This window comes from Carcharodon carcharias, chromosome 13, assembly GCF_017639515.1.
Source record: "Carcharodon carcharias isolate sCarCar2 chromosome 13, sCarCar2.pri, whole genome shotgun sequence".
Lineage (NCBI taxonomy): Eukaryota > Metazoa > Chordata > Chondrichthyes > Lamniformes > Lamnidae > Carcharodon > Carcharodon carcharias.
Genome location: NC_054479.1, coordinates 112,122,748 through 112,142,813, shown reverse-complemented (window position 1 = coordinate 112,142,813; position 20,066 = coordinate 112,122,748).

Genomic DNA, 20,066 nt, shown 5'->3' with positions numbered 1-20,066 from the left:
CAATCCATCCTCTGGTGTTTGTGCTCCACGTGCTTGTGCCTCCTTGCTTAGCAAAGTAACACCTTGTGGTGCCACATGTGAAGGAGGCAGCATTTGGCCAATGGGCAGGGTGGGGGGGTGTCAGCCCTGGCTTGTTTGGGTGAGTGTGCAGCAGCTGTGAGGTGACGAAGAACTGGAGTCCTGCAATGTCCCACCCTGGCTGGGTTGGCAGGGATGTGATGGGAATTCAGGTGCAAGCTGGACTAATCAATGCTCTTCTCTCCTTCTCAGGAGAAGACTGTGCACAATTCCACAGAGTGGATGCAGACTGGTGGAGGCCAGGCCCAGTTGATGATCCTAACACACTTTGAGCAGTAGGCCATGGATCTGGAGAGGCACCGTGCCCCCAGGTCCACGGGTGGCAGTGAGTCTGGGGTGCCAAGGGGAGGTATGTTTGGTGAGCACTCAGGTCACCACGTGTGTCCCAAAAGCCATGGTACTGCTGAATGCTCCGTGATTGAAGTTAGCAACATGGGTTGACCATTGATTATGGAAGGATGAGCACATAATGATCCGGGGGAGCGGTATGCAAGTTGACATTGTCTGCACTGTAACTAATCAAATGTCCTTGTTCTTCTTCTCAGCATCACTGGAGCAGGGCCGGGAGGAGGAGGCAGAGGGCCCACCTCTCACCCTTGAGGCCCCAGAGGAAATCCACTCACCAGCATCACACCATCTCAGCCAGGCAGGCACCAGCGCAGATACTAGCACCTCAGTGGTAATTAGATCTTCGTCTAGCGTCCTGGGGCACGGCGGTGAGGGCACTCCACACTCACTTGAGGTGCGGGCAGAGTCAGAGAGTGCCCAGGGCGCCGGCAGCCAGAGTACTGCTGGGAACCAGGCACATGATTGGTTGGTTGATGATGTGCCTCTGGAGTCATCCTTGAGGCAGCAAATGCTGGAAGTGCAACAGAGTATGTGGGAGGATATGGTGGAGATACATGAGGCAAAGCGTGGCATGGTGCCCATGCTTGAGGAGTCCACGTGGAACATCACCGATGCAATGAGCCTCATGGCCAGGCACCATTCTTCCTCCATGGAGAGAGTGGGTCTCGTGGAGAGGCTCCTCCAGGAGAACAATCAGGTCCTCCCAGGGATGCACTCAGAAATGCAAGCCCTCACAGTGGCATTGACCTCAGCTGGTCATTGCCCGTGTGGGAGATGATTTGGGTGCCAAGTATCCCAGCTCGGTGTCCATCCATCTACGGTGAGCAGGGAGGTCCGAAGTGACCGCATGTCAGCGCAGCAGCTGCCTGTCGCCTCTGTGGGCTCCTCTCAGGGTGCTCCGGACGAGGGCAGCAGCTCCTCCGCCCCTCTGCCAGTGACCATAGCATCCATTGAGGCTGCGGTGACTGGGGAGGTGCCAGCTGTGGAAGTGGCCGCTCCCTCCCAGGCGAGGCCATCAAAAACTCCACAGGCCAGAGGACGGCCGCCAAGGTCATTGAGGCCAACAGGGGAGCATAGTGAGCAGACTGTCTCAGATGCCAGTGCCATCGAGGGAAATGCACTTAGACATAAATTTAAGGCACCTTAGGCACACCACAGGTTTATCATAGAATCATAGAATCATAGAGGTCTGCAGCAAAGAAAAAGGCCCTTCGTCCCATCGAGTCTGCATCGGTCAAACAACTACTAACTACTTTAATCCCATTTTCCAGCACTAGGCCTTGGCATCACAAGTGCACATCCAAATACTTCTTAAATGTTATGAGGGTTTCTGACTTTACCACCGTTTAAGGCAGTGAGTGCCAGATTTCCACCACTCTCTGGGTGAAAAAAGTTTTCCTCACATCCCCTCTAAATCTCCTGCCCCTTACCTTAAATTTCTCACTGGTGCTTTTATTTTGGTCCATTGGAGTTCATTGAAGACTTGGTGTGATATGCAACACCTCTTTTTTGGTTTCTGAAGTTATGTTTGTTATCTCATTAAATTTTGACATGTTGCCATACCTGAGGATGATTCCATACTCCTGCAAGTGGACAGGAACCCATGAGGTTATGAGTGAGTTGTTTGACACTGAGCTTTATTGACAAGGGCCTTAGTTAATGTTCCTATCGAGGCAGATTTAGCTCTCTCCACCACGCCCTTGTGGAGGCATGGCTCCTATTGTACCGCTGCTCAACCTCTGTTCTTGGATGGCGGAGACACATCATCAGCCGCCTTCTAAGGAGATAGCCCTTGTCACCCAGCAGCCATCCATCCAGCCGAGCCGGAGCACTGAAGGGCCTTGGCACTTAGGAGTGTCTGAGCATCTAAGCGTCGTGGGAGCTGCCTGGGTACCTTGGACAGACTTGCAGAATCTGCATCCTTTGATCACACACTATCTGCACGGTCAGGGAGTGGAAGCTCTTCCTGTTGACAAAGGCACCGGGCTCACCTGCTGGCGCCTTGATGGCTACATGTGTGCAGTCTATTGCACCCTGGACACAGGGGAGGCCAGCAATGGCCACAAAGCCTCTGGCTCGCTCTGTCTGGCTGCCCGCGTCCCAGCGGTAGTGGATGAAAGTCAATGCACGCCTGAATAGAGCGTCTGTCACCTGCTTGACACAAGCATGGAAACTGTTTGGGAGATACCGCAAAGATCATCCACTGACCCCTGGAAAGAGCCAGAGGCATCGAAGTTGATGGCAGCTGTGACCTTCAGCGCCACTGGCATGGGGTGCCCACCCACACAGCTTGCGGAGATCTCAGGGCCTATCATCTGACAGATGGAGGTGATTGTCTCCCTTGAGAGATGGAGCCTCCTTCGGCACTGCACCTCAGACATATTGAGGTAGCAGCTTCACCACCTGTACCCTGGCATTAGGATAGTGGCGTCTTCTGCGGCTCCTTCTGCCTTGGTCTACCTCTTGGCCCTGTGCCCCTTGTGCCTGTGCCTCTCCTCCCAAAGGTGGCTCCCCTGGAGGCTGAATATGGTCTCCTGGCCTCCTCCTACTTCTGGCCCTCCCTTCCTCCTCAGAGGAGGTGCCTCCATTGGAGAGCACAACTCCCATTCCCTTGCTAAGGGAAGGCTTCCTGAAAGCTGCAGGCCCCAAAAATGATCTTTACTATAGAGTCCTAACCTGAAGGCTGTTACTCCTGTCCAAGCAGCTGGTATGAGTTTTGAAGTATTCTTGCGCACACAGGCAAGTATCAGAAACTTTCACAATTAAATATCTGACAGATAACATTCGCGACCTCACTCACCTTTCTTATCCTGCCCGTGGATGAGGTTTATACAAATGGCTCTTACCCACCTGCCCGTTCTGACCGTGCAACGTCCTGAAGATCACACTGGCCCCGAAAAATTGCAGTCAATTATTGCCTCAAGGGCCTTAACCACATGAATAATTAATGGCGGGCGCTCATCCGAGAACATCTCACCCCCACCCACCTAAATATCGTGATGGCGCGCAATGACATTGGGACACTTGCCCCATGTCACCGCTCATCATTTTACGCATCGGTGTGCAGGGCCCACCCCCACACACCAATGGGGAAATTTTGGCCTTGCTCTTCAAAATGGGGTTTAAAGACAGGGTCTCCAATTGGATTCAGCTGCTCTTCACAAACATCAGTCGTGCGTTTTCATCAATGGAAAGCTTTCCAATCAAATCTGAAGTCAGGCAAGGCTGTCCCCTCTCCTCTGATTTGCTCATGTGCTGTACAAAAGCTGAGTCCAACAGGAAGGATGTGAGTATAAGAGGGTTAATAATCCCAGGTAGAAGAGGCATTCAGGTCAAAACCTTCCCGTACATAGATGATCTCTGCTGTCTTCTGCTCAGATCTGATGTTGGTCCACAGACTAATGAGTTACAGCGACTAGCTCGAAAGGGCTCAGAGGCCAAAATAAATTGTGACAAGAATGAGGCCATATTCTTTGGCAACTCGGCCAACCAATGCTTTATCCCCTTCCATCAGGTTAGACTATCTGAAGGTGTTGGGGATTTGGTTTAGAGGGGCCTGGGCATATGCACCAAAAACCAGAAGGAGCGTAAAGCCAAGCTGAAACAGAAACAGAAATTGGACAGGTGGGAGCAACTATCCCTCTCCACTGCAGGTAAGAAGGTCATCAGATGCGAGGTTCTCTTGGTATTGCTGCACTTGACACAGCCCTGGTCCATACCCTGATCCTGTGTCACGGTGGTTACCTAAGTTTGGATCTGGAGATCAAAAATGGACCATGTCTGTTGTATATTCAGTTGGTCTCACAAAGAGGTTCTGAGTCTTGTATGGTTGAATGCTAAATGTTCATTGATAACACATAACTATGCAGGGTATAGTTATGATCTAACTCCATGCTTACTTCTACACAGGTCTCTGTCAAATCCACAACTGACCCTAGTTTCAGGTCATATGTCTCCTTATGCTACACTGTGGGTGGCACTGTTTCCCAGTCCCACATTTAAAAAAAATAATCATTCATGGGATGTGGGCATCACTGGCAAGGCCAGCATTTATTGCCCATCCATTCTTGTTTAGAGGGCATTTAAGAGTCAACCTGTGTGTCTAGAGTCACATATTGGCCTGCTCAGGTAAGGACAGCAGATTTCCTTCCCAAAGGGCATGAGTGAATGAGATGGGCTTTTACAACAATCAACAATGGTCATCATTAGACTTTTAATTCCAGATTTTTATTGAATTCAAATTCCACCATCTGCTGTAGCAGGAGTCGAACCCAGGTCCCTAGAGGATTATGCTGGGTGTTTGGATTACTCGTCCAGCGACAATACCACGACATCATTGTCTCCCCATTAACCCTTGCTATGCCAGATACTCTGATGTTACAGTCTGAAGGCACAAAAATCTCTAGATAAAGGACAGGGAAAGCATACCCAATGTCACTCTCATCCTGATGGCCACTGCATCAAATTGTGCATACATCTTCAGTACTCAAACACCCAGTGACACTACTTGGTGACGTTCAATCTGGCCCAGGTATCATGAAGGATGGTGCCATGGAATGCTCCATTCAGTAAGATCGCACCAAACCACCTGGTCCTTATGGAAAGATTTGTACAGAAAACACCTTTGATCACAAGTCCATCTGGCAATGATCCACACTTAATACCCTCGAGGCCCTCAGGGAACAAGAGATGGTACATTCTGTTGGATAGTTCCCTGAGCAGCCAGTTAAAGTATTTTGACAGAATGTCTCATTACCAGGGACAGGCCCCCATACACCGACATGTAAAATGATGCGCGGTGATGTCGGGCATTCGTCCCAATGTCACCGTGCATCGTTCCGATCTTCAGTTTGGAGTTGGCTGCACACCTGCCTAACTGTCAATGGTCTGTTAAGACCATTAATGAACTAATTAAAGTACTTGTCAGGGCTGCCTGATCAACCTTAAGATTGGCGGTTAGGCCAAAAGCCCAGGCGGCCTTTGCATTTTTCATGGAACCTCATCCATGGGCGGAATGAGGGTCCATGAAGGATTTATTAATGAAATAAATTTTTTTAATCAAAATTCATAAACATGTCCCATCTCATGTGACACTGTCTCCCAGAAAACTCTCCCCCAGAACTTTCTAACAAGCACCAAGATGTGGCTTGGCCGATGGTGAGAAGGGTCCTCCGCCTCAAATCCTTCCTGCAACTCTGGACTCTGAGCACCATCATGAGATGGCTACAGTGAGGAAGAGACCTTGCCTACTTCCTTCTGGAATGTACCTTTGTCAAAGTTTATCCCGAGCAGCTCTGTAACGCAGGACTCCATGGTCCACAGGCTGTTACCAGGGACAAACACTGAGACAAGCAACAACTTCTGTTGGACAACCATCAACTTGGTGAAAAATGCTCTTTTGTCTGCCTGAAAATGTTGGTCTTTTGATGCAAAGAGCTGTCCATGACTGAGCATTGCGGACTGGCCTAGGACTATGTGCTTAAGGGCACACCAATCCTTGGGGTAGCTGCCACAAAGGCTCAACGGGGAAAGGCCACAGACTAAGGCCCTCTCACCATGGTACACATTGGGGCTTGAACCAGTGTAAAACCCCTTGGCCTGTATGCAGTAGAGAATGTTTGAAGTGAAATATAGATGCATATGGTAAATTTAACATGTAATTATAAATGTAGTGAGGCACTTCAGGGTGCTGTATACTGCACTGAAAGAAATTGAACTAAAACATTGTACTTTATGTAATGTCAAATTTGAACTGTTACGTAATGTGACTTTATGAATTTTATGAATAAAGTATGTTTTAAAAAACTGAGAAGAAAATTTATTTTTCCTAATAAATCCCCCAAAAAATCTAAAAAATATTATTGTGCTTCCCATATCCTTCTTCAAATTTTAGTTTTTTTTTAAATGGTTGTCTTCAATAATATTTCACAACTGTGGGAATGGATTTTTTAAATATTTTTGAGAACATTGTGTTATTTTGTAAAGAAGGCTGGGTGCCTGTGTGTGTGTTTGTATGTGTGCGTGTGTGAGATTTAAATTAAGCTGGGCAAGGTATTGATAGGGGTTAGGTTGTCTGGGGTGGCAGTTAAAACATGTTAAGATTGAGGTACAAATAAATAGGTTATATCTAACATTTGCATTTTTAGATAAGTTGAGAGTTTGTTTGAATATCAAAAGGGTGTCAGAGGTACTAAGAAACATGTTTGCATCTTGCAGGATTCCATCGGTAAACAAAGAGTGGAGATATTATACTGTATTGACCGGAAAGCAAGGACAAAATAGAGACATAAAAGATTTTACATTTGGAAGGATTTGAGTTTCAAAGAGGTCTGAGAACAATAGAACCAGGGATGAAAGGGAAAAAGGGTATTTTATAGTCACTGTGGAGAGTTTAGGTTAGGGAGATAGCTGGAGCTGTTTCAGCTGTTGAATTATAGCTGGTGCTCTGGGCTACGAGAGGATGCCACGTGAACCAGCCAGCCAGTCAAGCCAGGAAAGTTTTGAGCTTCAACGAGCAGTTTTATTCTGAAGTGGATTCCACCACAGAGTGGAAGAGGGCAGAGGCCATGTGGTATGCATTTATTAAAGCTACAGCAGTTTGCCTTGTGTAATGTTACTGGATTTATTTTATAGTTAAACATCTATAAGGAAGTGGTGCCTGGTGATTACCTGTAGGTTTGATCGAGTAAAGAGTTTTTGGGGGAATATTTTGTAAAACTAACTTTAACTGTGTAACTGTAATCTCATGTGCTTAGGTTTTCTTTTATTCTTGTTAATAAAACTTTTACTTCTAATTTTTAAAATCCCAGAAGTGTTACTAGTCCTCTTACTGTTGAGATTGGTACATCTTCTTCTCATTTTCAGAATGAAAAAAAGTGTATGGCCTGTAAGCCAAGTTTCCCTCTGGGGTTTGGTTTCTGCAGCAGTTAACACTGGCAGTGGTCATAACACAAAGGATTGGTGGGGGCAGGCGCGGGGCAGTTGGGAAGCCGACCACTGCCCGTGATCGACAGTGCACCGCAATTTCACACTGGTATCTTTTTCTTCTTCTTTGTCAAACAGATGTGAAGAGAAATGACAATGGCAAACATCATAGTCTTTACGATGAATGTACTCAAATACAAAAAATATTAAGGTCCATAGTCCAAGGAGCAAGGCTAAGGTTGAGTGGCAAAAAAATGGCAAAAAAGATATGAGCAGCAAAATTTTCCCACTGAAAATATGTTTATGACGTAGCTTTTATCAATAGGCTACCGCTGCCTAGCAACCAGCAATACCTCATTTATAGAGATGTTAATTTTTGAGATACCCACACACATTAAAGGAAGCAAGTTCACTGTTAACAATCATTACATAATTTAACAGCAATAGCTATTTGCATTTATATAGCAGCAATAATAAAACTTCCTAAGGCACTTTGCAAAAGCATTATTAAACTAAATTTCATACCAAGCCACATAAGGAAATATTAGGATAGATGACCAAAAGCTTGGATGAAGAAAGAAGTTTCAAGGAGTGGTGTAAATGGAGAAAGAGAGGTAGGGTGGCGGAAAGGTTTAGGAAGGGAATGGAAGAGCTTACAGCCTAGCAGCTGCAGGCCTTGCCACCAATGGAGGAGAGATTAACATTGGAGATGCTCAAGATGCCAGAATTGGTTGTAGTTACAGAGATAGGAAGTGATGAAGGCATGGAAGGATTTGAAAACAAGGGTGAGACTTTTAAAAGTCAAGGCGTTGCTTAACTGAGAGCCAATTTAGGCCAACAAGCACAGGGGTGTTGAGTGAATGGGACTTGGTGCAAGTTAGGTCAAGGGCAACAGGGTTTAGAACATGGAGAGGAGTGAGTTAGAATAGTTCATTCTAGAGGTGATGAGTTTTTTAGCACCTGATGGGCTAAGGCAGGGGCAGAGTCAGGCTTATTCAGTATTGGATGTCAGACAAGCAGTATAACAACTTAAAGACAGTGGAGAGGTGGGGAGCAGTGGTGGTGAGATAAATGTAAGAAAGGAATCAGGTCAGAGCAGTCCCAGCTGGACAATGAGTGTTGGAGGAAGATAGGGTGGTCAACGATGCCAAACGTTTCAGGCAGGCTGAGAAGGATAGGGAAAGATAATTTACCTTGTCACCGTCACATCTGTGATTTTGATAAGAGCCAGTTTGGTACTGTGGCAAGGAAGAAACCTGTTGGAGGGATTGAACTGATTTGGCAGATTACAGCAGATTCAATGGCTCTGAAGAGGAAAAGGAATTTGGGGATGGGGTGGTAGTTTGCAAGGACAGAGGGATGAAGCATTGGCTTTTTGAGGAAAGAGGAAATGGTGGCAAATTTGAACAACAAAGTGACAGTACTTGAGGTGAGAGAACTGTTAAAGATATTGGCTGACATGGGAGCCAGAAAAATAACTCAGGTGATCAGTTTGGTGGGAATAGGTCCAGGGAGCAGGACGTAGGTCTCATGGACAAGCCAAACCCAGAAAAGGCATAGAAACAACAGAAAGATGCAAAGAGGCATGTGACAGGTGCTCCAAACTGCCCATGTCAATGGCAGAGGGAAATTAAAATGTGGTTTTTAATTGGGGTAAACCGGGCAGCACTAGGTTTGCTTGCTTCATTTTCTTCCACTATCCTCTGAATCCACTAGAAAATTGGTAGTAAACAGGAAGAAAATCTGGGCCAATGTAAGTTTTTTATAGGCTGGGGTTTATTAAACAGTTTTGTCTATTCTGAGCAAGTGACACAACATCAATCCTCATTAATGCTTTATAATATTTTATGCAATACTGCTTTGGTTCACAGAAATTAGAAAAAAAGTAATAAAACAAATAATGAATGGTTTGCTTTTCTTAATTCCAATATTTTCCAGAAAAGTGATTCGATGTATTTTTAATTTTATTGTTTGTATTCTTGCATAGGTGTTTCCCTTCTTTTAATGAAGACATCCCTCTTTCCTTAAAATATTCCAAAAAGTTAATTCAGTATCCTTTCAGATTAACCCATATGATCAATGGGCAGGTTTGTTGGGCCCAATGATGTATTGTCATTTTTCAAAATAGGTTATTTTATGCTCACAGAATAAAATGTTTAGATAGTGATTGAAAATGTATTGCGCTTCATATAAAGTGACCTTTTAATAATTACTTCAGATACTGGGAAGTCAATGTTATTTATTGATCTCTGATCCTTTATCTGCAGGATACAAGGGAGTTTATGTGAAATGCATTGATAATTGCATCGAGCACCATGTAATGTTCAGTAATTTCAGAATGGGTGGATTAAGTTGATTACTGGAGCATGTTATTTATATAAAAATGTGTTGAAACGGGCTTGGTGAATATTAGAGGGAACATTCTCTTCTGTTTTCAATTCAACACATGCTTCCAGAATGGTCTGATAAAAGGTCAACTTCAGCTTCAGCTAGAGGTTTAACAGCTTGTTTTTTTTCCAGAAAAGTCAGTCCATGTGAATTGTTGAATGAGAAATCCCATTGTCAGTTCATGTCTACCTGTCTTTCAATGATCTCCCAGCAGTTCTCTCTTGCTATGAAACAATGCAGGAATGTTGTGGGAGATAGTATTTTTTAGTTTCATATCGACAAGGGATTATGAGCTGTAGAAGCATTTTTAAGTGAGAAACGGTTGTTGAAATAAAACCAAAAGACAGCAGATAGATGAGCAAGTTTTCCAAAATATGAATGGAGCAGGGAGATGGATTCCCAAAACATGCTGGAGGTGAAGTTAAGAATAAGAAATTTTATGAACAGGAAGACAATTTGATCAAACAAGCATACCCTTTTTCAAAATCCAATCCCACCTACTTGTTTTTTTAAACTGTAATAAGCCTCAGAAACACAACCAATTGTCTGTCCAATCCATCTAGACTTTATGCTTCAATGACCTTTCTCAGTAACTTATTCACTAACTATTATTCTTTGAATGGAAAAGTTCTGCATGAGTTTTCTTCTTACTCTTAGCTTCCTCATTTTTAATTGATGTCTCCTGGCATTTGAATCCTTTGACATTGTGACCACTTTGTTTGGATCTTGCTCTGTCATGCTCTGCAAATTAGCTGCTACATTTCCTACAGTATAACAGTAAATACACTCCAAAAGCAAAAAGGGGAGGCAATGGCATAATGGTATTGTCACTAGACTAGTAATCCAGGGACCAGGGTAATGCTCTGCCATGAGATCTGGGTTTGAATCCTACCTCAGCAGATGGTGGAATTTGAATTCAATAAAAATCTGGAATTGGAAAAGTCTAATGATTGTCAATTGTTATAAAAACCTGTCCGGTTCACTAATGTCCTTTAGGGAAGGAAATCTGCTGTCTTTACTGACCTGGCCTACATGTGACTCCAGACCCACAGCAATGTGTTTGGCTCTTAAATGCCCTCTGAACATGGGCAATAAATGCTGGCCTAGCCAGCAATGCCCATATCCCATGAATGAATTTTTAAAAAATGATTGTAATGAGCTGAAAGGTGCTATATAAATGAAAGGCTTCCTTTTCTTTTATAAGCTTAAATTGTTGGGCCCTGGTAATCAGCTGTTGTACCATCTCCAAGGCACAAATAGCATTCCTTGTGACATTGCAATTGCAACAATGTAATTTATTTTGATTTATACTCTATCTCTCTGTTAAAGTAGTCCATTACATTTTTTGCCCATTTTTCTCCTGAAGCTAAGGACTGTGCCAGCGAGTTCATCCATTACAAGCCCCTGTGTCTTTCTTGATCAGCGCTGTATGATTGTTCTATTTTGTTTTTGCTCATTTTTGCCCCCATCTAATTATTTTACATTTATCTACATTGAATTGCACCAGTCACTTCGTGACCCAGTTACCTAAAAGATTTAAGTCCTTCTGACTTTTGTTTCGTTGTCCTTTATTATTTGTCCTCTATACTTGTATCATTGGAAACTTTAGGGGTTATTTTAATAATGGTCACATTACAAGCCTGTGAAAACATTAGAAGTAGCAACTGGGGGCCAGTCCCTGTAATATCCACATTTTGAACCTAAAAATAAACTCAGATGATGTTTTCTGTTTTTAAACTAACTTTCTGTCCAGGGTTGAACTTTGCCTCCAATATTTGACTCCCCACTTTACTATTAATCATTGGTTGGAAACTTGTCAAAAATTATCCGTGAAAAGGTAAATAATTTCCAATGCATCTTCCTTGCACTTACCAAATCAGTGTTGTGGGAACACAATTATCAAAAAGAGTGCAGTGGTTCAAAGAGCAGGTCGACCACCATCTTCTAGGGGAAAAATAAGGATGGGCAATAGATGCAACCTTGTCAATGACACTCACAAGCTGAGAATTTTTTTTAAGTCTGATAAATGAGAGCAGCTTACTTACCCATGAATTTCTTTTGTGAAACCATGCTGACAGGTCTTTAGCAAATTATGCCTCTCCAAATTTATCCATTAGATCTTTCAAAATTATTTCCAAAATTTCATTAAATCATAGGGTGGAATCTTCTGCTCTGAAGTTTGGAGGCGGGCGCGGAAGTGGGAGCGATTCCCGCTGGGAGATTTTGCGTGATCTTGAGCTGTTCAGCTCATTACTTATTCATCCATGCGGTGCACAGCAAATCTTGTGGCAGGGATGGGCAGGAATTCACCATCCCCGTCATTACCCCATGGGGCCAAAGGTCCAGGCACTATATTTAAGGGGCATCCAGGCAGCCATTCACTTACTGCAGACCAAGTGCACCGGGTTCTGGGTGAGCAATCATGTCTAAGGGAAGACAGCAGCCTATGGCCTCATGGTTCAGCAATGCCTCCCTGGAGACTCTCCTCCAGGCCATCCAGAAAAGGAGGGAGGTGCTGTTTCCCTGGGATAGCAGCAGAAGGCCCTCCCAGTTGACCACAGCGGCCTGGACGGAAGTGGCAGCAAAGACTAGCACCTGTGGGTTCCAGTGCAGAGATGCTCAGCAGTGCAGGACGAGGGTGAATGATCTGCTATGCATGGTCTACTCACTGCAAACTGACATTCTTATAAGGGCATCATGCAACGTAGATGTGCGAGCGCACAGGAATGTCACATGCGAGTTGGGTTGCAGCACTCACCAGCAGATGGGACGTCTGCATTGAATGCATGCCAGCCCCTTTATACCCTCAATCTCACATAATTTGCAGGGCAAATGGCTTCTTAAACACTTACTGGGGAGGGCTTATCAACTGCCACAGGCATCATGCTCCTGAACTGCTCATGCAACCATTGGGATGACAATCAATCCTCCTGTCTTTTTGCAGAAGAAGAACACCCACAATAAGCATGTGAGGGCCAAGGCTGAAGAGGGAATGGTAGATATTAGAGTCCTGACTAGATTTGAGGAGCTGAGCTAGCCGGGGAGGAGCTGTACTGTGCCTGTGCTGAGAGTAAGATAGAACTCACCCAGGAAACCAGGAAGGATGCCTCCAGCCTACAGTTGCTAGCTGCACTCACTGACGGTGAGACATCTTTAATTTCTGAGCTTGCTTAGTCAATCACTAAATCTTTCTTTTCTCTATTCCAGGTACCAACAAGAAATGGGAGAGGATTACAACCCGGACCCGTCACAACCCCAGCCCCAAACCCAGCTCTGAGGGTGATACCTTAGAATCCTCAGAGGATGCACCATCACAACGTTCACCTGCATCCTCCACCAGTGCAGCTACACTCAACCTGATAGGTCCAAGTTGTAGAGTAAACTTGGGGTCACAATCTGGTGAGCACATCACTTATACTGGTCCACAGATGGTGGAGGCAGTGATAGCCGAGGTCTCTTACACTCTGAGGACTACTGCTGACCAGGCCCCTGCTTAGCCCCAAGCAGATGACAAACCTCTGGACTTGGCCCTAAGAGACCTGTTGGAGATGAAGCGGGAGGCAGGAGAACGTCAGGCACAGTTGCCAGGGGCCATGAGCAAACTGGACCGAAGTCTGGAGGAGTCTGTCTAATTTATGTCTCCTATTATGCTTCCTGCGTGTGAGTGCTTGGAACACACAGTGGCTGCTGGATAGACGCTCGGAGCCGCACTCCATTGCTCTAGTTATTGATGCAGTGCAACAGTGGCTAGGTGAGAGCGGAATGTGGCACCTTGACTTACCACCAGGTGCCCCTTCTCCTCAAGGAGTCAAGGAGGTGCCATTGGGCACCCACAGGGAGGACCAGCAAAGCACCCTGGGGGCTTCATCCCAGGAAACTCCAAGTATGCCCTTCTGCTCCCCACCACCCCCATCCCCCCCCCCGCCACCACCCTCTGCCAGTGACCCCATTGCCCTCAGTAGGCCAGGCTGAGGAAGGTGCACCTGCACCTGAGCAGGAAACCCTTAGTAGACCAGGGCCTTCAAGGCCTCGGGCCACAAGAGGACACCTGCTAAAGTCCTCACAGTCAACAGGGCATAGCAGTCAGCAGGGTGCCTCCAACTCAGCTGCAGATGTCAGAACTGCACACAAGTGTGCAGTTTGTTCAGGACAAAGCAGCCCAGTTGTTTGGCATCGCATCCATAAACATTCACTCCCTCCACCATCGATACACAGTAGCAAGTGTGTACCATCTACAAGATGCACTGCAGGAATTTACCAAGGCTCCTTAGACAGCACCTTTCAAACCCATGACCCCTAACGACTAGAAGGACAAGGGCAGAAGATAGATGGGAACTCCACCACCTGGAAATTCCCCTCCAAGTCACTCACCATCTGGACTTGGAAATGTCCCTTCACTGTCACTAGGTCAAAATCCTGGAACTCCCTTCCCAACAGCACTGTAGGTGTACCTACACCACATGGACTGCATCGGTTCAAGGAGGCAGCTCACCACCACCTTCTAAAGGGCAACTAGGGATGGGCAATAAATGCTGGCCCAGCCAGCGAAGCCCACATCCCGCAGATGAATAAAAAAAATGTAGCAGTAGAAAAAGAAAAAATAAGAAGCATTGAAGGTACACAGGCGCGTGGGCATGCATTCATTGTATACCATTTAGATATTTGTAAATATATATTCACTTTCACTGTTTGGAAGTGGATTCCATCTTGCTGCTAATTGCTTTAATTGTCACAGGCATTTAAGGCTCTGGAAATATGGGCCCTCATCAAAGTCCAATCAGGAAATCCCATAGATTCAGCCCTCCCACATTATCAACATAGTCATTACTCAATAATTCCACAGGTACATAATTAAACACTGGTCATCAGTTGTGAGTGTGCTGCCTGGCCACTCCTCACGCAAGCTGTTATTGCAGTTCATCATGCTCTGACCTCTGAAAATGTGTTCATTGAGGTCATGACATCTCTTGCTGCTATTGCCTTGATATCAGATGTGGGTGGATGCCATGAGTACTCGAGGGGAGTTATACCTGCTTTGTGAGTGGTAAGGAACACTGTAGATGCAGTTTCAGGGCTGAGAGACTAAAGCTCTACATTGTCTTCTTAACAATCAAAAACCAGAGGCTGCGTTATGTGTCTGGAGGAAGCTGTGGTGGGCAAGTTCAACGTTAATGTCCTTCCTTGGTAATTTGTCATTTTGATCAAACATGTAGGTGAAGGCAACAAGAAAGGATGCAACCGGGGTTTCAGAGCATGAGGTGAGAGAGAGTAGAATGTGCCTGTGTGCTGGACCATGCTGAGCACTGTGAGATTATCCATGTGAAGCATCAGCAGCCCTAAAAGGCCTCTGCTGGGTCCACGCAGGAAAGAAGTTTACCTTGACTGGGATGTTCACAGGGCCTCGCACTAATGCTAACAAATCTAGAACAGAGACTTATAGGGGTCTCTGCGATTGGAGCGTCTGAGTGATTTCACCTCAGCAACCCATAGTGCAGGTGAATCAGTCTCAGTGAGGGGATTACAAAGTTACCTCAAAACTTCCCAGCATGATAAAGATGTCAAGGTTTATGATGAGTGAGTGGCAATCGGGGGGGTGGTGGCAAGAACATGATTATCGGTCATCAATCTGCATGGAGAGCGACCTGGAGGGGACAAATGGTTTTCTCATGCTGCCCCTCCCTGTGGACCCATCTATCTGGTTCCGCCTGAAAGAGCTGTCTGCCAGGTCAGCCCCCTTTTGGGAGCAGGTGTCAGGGTGACATGAGTGCATCCCTGTCGAGGTTAGATTTGATATTGCTTCCAAGCTGCCGAACACACGGACTTCATGAGGGCGTGGGTGAAATCACAATTTTACTTACTGGTGCCCGAGGTCGCTGAAGAACGAAATGCTGTGCAGGTTCTAATGTGCACATTTAGCACCAGGGCTCTGCATTTTAGAATAGTTTGATGCATGCAAATGATCAAACTAACAGCAGGGCAGACAGTAACGAGTGCAGTTTAATTCAGCTATCATAAATCAAGTTATTCAGAGAAAAATGATGTCTGTGACAAAAAGTTCCTTCCAGCCAGCGAGGATAGAAAACCCAAAAGTTCAACAAATGTGACAGCAGCTTACTCTGCCTGGAACCTGGTAGCTATCAGATTGGCACAGGCCTGTCTGCCACATTGTACCTCTGCTGTGGCCTCTGCATGTGGCTCGGTGACATCCTGGCCCTCGTCAACTCCATCCCCTTCACTGGCCTCCTTGTTGGAGGAGACATCTCAGTCCCCCATGTCTCCCTCAGCCAAGACATCTCCCTTTTTGTGGTGCTGGGTTATGCAATGTGCAGCAGATAATGATGACCCGGGACACTCTCTGTCATGAGTATTAAAGACCCGCGCCTGAGAGGTCCAAGCATCACAGAATCACAGAATTGTTATGGCACAGAAGGAGGCCTTTGGCCCATCATGTCTGCATGGGCTCTCAGAATGAGCAACTCACCTAGTACCATTCCCCTGCCTTCAAACCTTGACCCTGCACTTTCTTCATTTTCAGATAACAATCTAATTTCCTTTTGAATGCTTTAGTTGAATTTACTTCCACTACACTCCCAGGCAGTGCATTAAAAAACCCAACCAACCATGACATAAAAATTTTTTTCCCCATATCACTTCAGCTTCTTTTGCTAATTACATTAAATCTGTGCCCTCTTGTCCTTTATCCTTTCACGAGAGGGAACAGCTTCTCTCTATCTATTCTGCCCAGACCCCTCATGATCTTGAATACCTCTAACAAATTTCCTCTCAGCCTTCTTTTCTCTAAAGAAAACATCTAACTTTTCCAATCTACCTGAATCTCATCTTTAGGAGGCCTATTGTCTGCTCAATCATGGACCTGGTGGAAGCATGTGCATCACTGTTGTTCTCCTCAGCAGCATGCTGCGGACATCAAACTGGTGTCATCAGCCATGTCTTGTGGGTGTATCGCTTGTGCCCAAGGCGTCTCTGAGGTCTTTCAAAAAACTGTGGCACCTGGGAGTGGCTTAAGATGTATACATTGTGAGAGCTCCCTGGGAACCGAGCACAAACATGCAGGATTTTCCATCTATGATCACATATTGGCTGCATGTTCAAAGAGTGGAATCCTTTTCTATTGATGAATGCACCGACTGTTGCCAGGGAGTTTTCAAGGCCACACGTGTGCAGTCAAATGCATCCTGCACTTGCAGGAAACCTGATATTGCTGCAAATCCCAATATTCTTGCAGCCTGGCTCTCAGGATTCAGGCAGGTTTGTACAATTTGATGCACTCTCTTGAACAGGGCATCTGTGACCTTCTGTATGCACTTGTGTGTTGCTGACTGGGATATGTCACACAGGTCCCCAGTGGAGCCCTGGAAGGATCCATCGGCAAGGAAGTTTAAGGCGGTGGTGACCTTCAGTGCCACTGGCATGGGTTTCCTCCAAGTCCTTGTGGCTGCAGCTCATCATGGAGAAGCTGGCAGATGTAAGCAACCACATTCCAAAACACGAAGGTGCCTCCAGCATTGCCTTTCACTCATTTGTGAATAAGAGCACTGACTGTGATACACCTGTGGTCAGATCAATGGTCGCTGTCGCAATGTACCCTGTTCACCAGATTCTTGACCTTCTCAAGGCCCTGCTGCCTCTTGATGCCTAGGCCATTGCTTGTACTGGCCTTGTACCAACCTGCAATGGCCCTCCTCCTCCTCACCTGGATGACAGCCAGTACCAAGGCAGCATTGCCTGGAGCCTGCATCATCGACACCTCAGTGGAATTGTGAATGTATTGAAGTAATACATTTAGTGAGCATATCCTTTCCAGGTTTCCCTCCATCTCAAAACCAGCAGGCCCTTTGCTTGGCCTCCATCTAGACATGGCATTCCCACCCCACCCCTTCCAGGCAAAGGACATCCTAGAGGACCAGCGATATGTGTTCCTCTCATGCATACACAACAGCATTGGCTGGGGTGATAACAGCCATGTGTGAGACCCCTCCCTCAGGCACTATTTAGCCTGCCTCCATTACCCATGAGATTCTATAGAGAGATCACTGCTTTGGTATCATGGAAATATTTACCAGATAAGCCCTTGTGAGCTATGATCGTTTATCAGGGAGGGTGGAGGTTTGGAGTTGGCAGTTTGTTGCTGTCTACAATCCATGCCTCTTAGAGGCATCCACCTCCCTCCCTTCCTTCATCCCTGCCTCTGACAGCAGCAGGTGCCAATCAGCACACAGTGTATGGCAGTTCCAGACCTTTGGAATGTGATCCTTTGGCCATGGATCAAGGCTGATTTATTAGGCGTTGGAACCTCAGAAGCAGAACTCAGCTGAACATGGTTCTCCATGGAGTGGACTAATAATTAATAGGGTGCCCCTTCACTTGGCCCAAAAGATGAGACATTAACTCCTCCTGAGACCTCTCCCATTTTGAATGCATTAGAGGTTTTGAGAACTGCACAACACTTTGAGAGTTTCATCATGGTGCATGTGAGCTTTGTCAGCATATCAAACACCTTATACCCTCCACCTGTTACCCACCAAGTTACCCGTCCTCTTGCACAATCACCACCTTGTCATTTCTCTCCCTCCTGTAACCATTCAGCCGTCCCCGGTTATCCTGGACCCAATTATCTTTTATGTGGACATTCCTGATTTACCCCATGTTCCCTTCACTGTTAATGTGCCCCTCCTGACCTTGACTCCTTTCATTCTCAAGGCCAGCTGTATCCTGACTTTCTGAGACCTCCACCATGACACCATCCACTACCCCCCCACCCTTGAGGCTTGCACTTTCACCCTACCAGATCTAACTCCCTCCTCTGACCATAACTGTACCCTCTGAGTCCCTGTACTCTCCCTCAAATCCCTAGGACCAAATTCAAGAACTCATGGACCATGCCGTTTAGGCACATCTCTGTATGATGCTAACTGCCCAGAGGGGCCTTTGACCACCATACAACCGGACCAAGACATGCGTGACATACTTAACCCTTCTAAACATGCCCCATACAGTATTGCTTCCTTCCCAGGTCAACTTTCCAACCATCCCCACTGGTGCGCCCTGCCCCCACGTCAGTCCTGCCTCCACTCCACTCCTGCCTCCTCTGTCCTGCCTCTGTTCCATCTCTCCCACCCACCCTGCTGGTCCTGCTTCCTGTGCCCAACCTTGGCACAGCTTTTGCTTCTGGCCCCTGATATGAGTGAGCTTCTATGCAATCCCCAAGATGGCAAAAGCAACATCTACTGGCCTCCGAGTCGTGGAAAAAGCCAGGTGCATGCCACTTGTAGACAGTGGAAAAACCAAACATTGTAAATTGTAAATTATTCTTCAGAAAGCTCGACTCACCTTTAAACTGCCTTTAAAGTCCGGAGATCAAAATTCCGACAGTTCATCCCGACACCAGGAAACAGATTTTTGGCCTCCCTCCAAACTAAGTTTCCTTGCCTGCCAAGCTTTCCGCTGCTGGCGGGAACAGAAGATTCTTCCCAAAGGACCTTACATCATTGGAGGCTGCCATTCAGCCCATCGCGGCTGTGCCAGCTCTTTGCAAGAGTTAGACGATTTGTCTCATTCTCCTCCCCATGATCCTGCAATTTTTTTTGCTGTTCAAGCATTTACCCAACTCTCTTTTTACAGTTACCATTGAGCCTGCTTCCACCACCCTTTCAGGCAGTGCATTCCAGATCATAACAACTCTCCTTACCCTTGATGAAAAATTTACTGATCTATTAATTTAAGTAGGTCTCTTGACTTTTTAAGTAATGAGGTTATGTTGACCACTTTCTATCCCTCCAGAATCTATTTTGTATTTAGTGAAAAACACAATTGATTCTGGTTGTTTTTGGGGGAAAAAATGTTTTATTTTCTGTCATTGATAAAATCAATGTTCAGACCAGAGGGCTTCAAGCCTCGTTTCACTCTCTAGTAAGAGGTGGCCAGGGAACGTTCTAGTTTTAATGAAGCTCCTTCATGTGTGTGATGAATCTTAGGCTAGCCAAATTCCAAATAGCATTCTCTTACTTTCTCTGTCTGGAAAGTGAGAGAGAGAGTTGATTTTTGGCTCTAGCAATATCTTACAAGAGTTTAAGTTGCTAAAAGTTAGAAGTGATGGAAAGCAGGGCACTCAGTGCAAAGCAAGCATCCCCCCTTTGTGAAACACCAGCTAATTGGAATGTAATAAAGAACGCCGAAAGATATCAGCATTAATATTGAAAATTTGCTGCCGGTGCAACATAAAGTGATGGTCGTATCATATAACGGGCAATGAGAAAAGAAAAATGTTTTCAGCTGTTTAAAAAAGCCAAATATGAAGAAGACTGGAA